This window comes from Montipora capricornis, chromosome 2, assembly GCF_036669925.1.
Source record: "Montipora capricornis isolate CH-2021 chromosome 2, ASM3666992v2, whole genome shotgun sequence".
Classification (NCBI taxonomy): domain Eukaryota; kingdom Metazoa; phylum Cnidaria; class Anthozoa; order Scleractinia; family Acroporidae; genus Montipora; species Montipora capricornis.
Genome location: NC_090884.1, coordinates 42,049,850 through 42,053,471, shown reverse-complemented (window position 1 = coordinate 42,053,471; position 3,622 = coordinate 42,049,850).

The following is a 3,622-nucleotide window of genomic DNA, read 5'->3' as shown; positions in this document are numbered from 1 at the left end:
TGCCCCCATAATCAGAGCGAACACGCGATGGAATTCCGTATCTTCTGGTGCTGTCGAGAAAGCTCGACAGTACCGTTTCTGCTCGATTATTTGTTGCACATTTCAGAAATACAACAAGTCTTGAATACCCATCAATCCCACCATGAATGACAAACCCCCAGCGAATGAGTTTATGGAGTCCATCTATATGCCAAAGTGCGTTTGGCACAGGAACATGATACTGGTATCTGGCGTGCATAGCCCGCCAACGGAGAGCAGTGTTGATCGGGTCAATGCGACGAATAATGTCTCTTACGCGATGTCGAGGAACATGTATACCTCTAGAACGAAGGATACCCATGACCATTCTCTCCCCACAATTTACAAATTGAGCTTTTATGCCAGACACTTCTTGTTCAAGATCAACTTCGGAAATACTTGAGAATCGACTTTCTTGAAAATTAAAATTAACTTCTTTTAGTCGTCGCCATAGGGTTGTACGTGACACACATAACGTGTAGCAGATCCTTGTCCAGGTAAATTGCCAGCTTCGAAGATAATCTATTTGAGTTAGGTTAATGACTAGCCTAGGCCTCCCGACACAACCATTACGACTCACGAGGATTTCAGAAAATGTCGAAGAGCTATAGGCGATGGAGTCAACTGAAAATAACTGTCGCTCAACATGATCAATCAGGCATTGTATTGAATTGCTCAGTCGCTTGACGTTCACTCGTATATTTTCAGAAACAGACGTATCCACGTGGACGTCTGCATTAGCTCCAATTATCCTTTCGCAAGCAGTGCGATTAGCCTGTAGTCGGAAAAGAAAATCTTGCAGCGCACTTGAGTCCGACGAATGAATTCTTCGTTCCACTTCGCCACATGTGCGTTCCACTACTTCTAGGAATATAATCCACTCACTCTCAGCCATATATTTTTACCAGAATGGCTACTACATGGGGAATATAGTCGATCAAAAAATTATTTCGAAAGATCAGAGGCCACATAGGCTCATGACTAAAAATTACTGGCACGCCAATCATCACACGATAATAATGATCACGCGATAGTCCGTCAAAGGGGACCAACGAAAAACAATTGATTTCAATAATTTACTTTATCGCAATAATAAATTGATATCTAGGTAGAATTTGTTTCAACACGATTGTAAATTGACATCGAAAAGATTGCATTTATTTCAACAGCGCAGTAAATTGACATCAAGGTAAAAAGTATTTCATCACGGCAGAAAGTATGACATCAAGGTAGAAATTATTTCATCACGGTAGTGAATTGATATCAAGGTAGAAATTGTTTCATCACGGGAGTAAATTGACATCAAGGTAGAAATTGTTTCATCACGGTAGTGAATTGACATCCCGGGGGGGGGGGGGTACTTTAGGAATTTCTGGGTGGGGATGTGCCGCTGGGACCCTGGAACCCTTAGCCTATACCAGAGCTAGTTCAGCTGAATTTTGCTACCCTATACTAGAGTAAACTCCCACCGATTTCCGTCTAAATACCGATACTTGAGAGTTAATAATATCCAGAAGTTTCTCATGATAGCCATTTATTGACACTGTTGAGGCTGAGTTGCGCAAATTTAAACTTTGCCGACTCGACTTTTTAATATTTTTGAGCGGGAATTTCTGGTTTCCTTAGTCTTGATAAAATCTTCAAGCGACTGGTCAGTTTCGTGAAAAATGATACCCTATTCTAGACCCAAACGCTCTGATTTATATACCCTATGCTAGAGTAAACTGCTTGAAAACCATACCCTTCACAGCGGCACATACCTATACAGCCCATATATGGCAGTACCCCCCCCGGGATTGACATCAAGGTAAAAATTGTTTCAGCACGGTAGTAAACTGATGTCAAGGTAGAAATTATTTCATCACGGGAGTAAATTGACATCAAGGTAGAAATTGTTTCATCACGGCAGTAAATTGTCATCAAAGGTAGAAATTGTTTCATCACGGCAGTGAATTGACATCAAGGTAGAAATTGTTTCATCACGGCAGTGAATTGACATCAAGGTAGAAATTGTTTCATCATGGCAGTAAATTGACATCAAGGTGGAAATTGCTTCATCACGGCAGTAAATTGATATCAAGGTAGAAATTGCTTCATCTTTGCAGTAAATTTATACCAAGGTAGAAATTGTTTCATCACGGTAGTTAATTGATATCAAGGTACTACCAGGACATTACCTCCTGGTACTGCTTCATAATGGCAGTAAATTGACTTCAAGATAGAAATCGTTTCGTGACGTTGACAGCAAGGTAGAATTAATCACAATTTACAACATCGATATCAAGGTATAGAAAACGTTACATCACAGTGGGACTTCTTCCGTCACGGCATAAACATTACACATCACGCAAGTAAATAATTTTGAAACAAACGGCGCGCCATAGCTATCTTGTTTTCAACATGTTTATGTGTTGCTATCTCCATGGAGATCATATGCAATGCGCGTGCGTGGCCCCATGGAAGAGCTGTGCACAAACGAAAAACTTTAAATAACAATGACCACAACCAGGTTTTCTGAGCCCGCGAGACTGAGCACCACCAGCAAACCATTGTTTTAACGAAAACCGCTGGTCAGCAACTTGATTCTGTTCATTGCTGTCTAAGGTCTTCCTGTGCAAACGGATCTAGCATTGTTGCGCTACGCTTCGGCGATCACGGAACAAGAGAAATTTCGGAGTTGTTGGCTCAAAAGTTTGACCAGTTTCCAACTACTATTGGATTCCAAACAAGGCAATCTGATACAAATCTGCAAACTATGTATTATATTGACTGTTTTAGTCTTAATTGTGAAGGAGAATCTCTTCGTAGCCAATTAAGTGGTACAAAGGCTCGGTTGCTCCTTCAACAGATATCCGAAAACTCTTTTAAAGTGGTACTATGATAAAAAAATTCTCTTCCCTTTTTCCTGCAGATTTTTAGAGCGTGTTGCTTGACACCTGACTGGAAAAATTTTGAGCTTTGAATATTATCCAAAGGCTGTTTTCTTTGACTGCAAGTTTTGGATTTCACGATCCGCCATTACTCACGTTCAAGACTGACTGATTGGACCTCACAGGGTTGGATATAGGATACGATGACGTCAAAGCCTCACTAGGTTAAAATTGCAGCATGTCAAAGCAGTTTAAAAGTCTGAAAGCTCGAAATTCCCGTGCTGCACGTTAATATAGGCGAGTGCACACGCATTGCATTTTTAAACTAGTGAGTCTTTGACGTAATGTTATTCTCGATCCACCTCTCTCAAGATTTTAAAGTTAGTATTGGCGGACCATTAGGAAAATTTCAGTCAAAATAAACAGGTGTCTTTTTGAAATGAAGGCTTGAAATTTTGCTCACTTAGTGTTCAGTTAACATAGTTTTGAAATACAAAGAAAAAGTAGAATTGATTTTTGGTCATTGTAGCGCTTTAAAGGCGACTATACTGTGGCAATAAATTGTTTTAATTTATATTTTACCGAAACAAGATTGCCTTTTGACATAGTACATGTAAAGGAGGTTTTCACGTGACGTCATCGCCACTATGTTGTAGTCGTCCGCCAGAAGTCGTACATTTCTCTATTGTTCTTAGTGTCTTTAGAGGTTGGTTCAAAACGTCTTATACATTGAT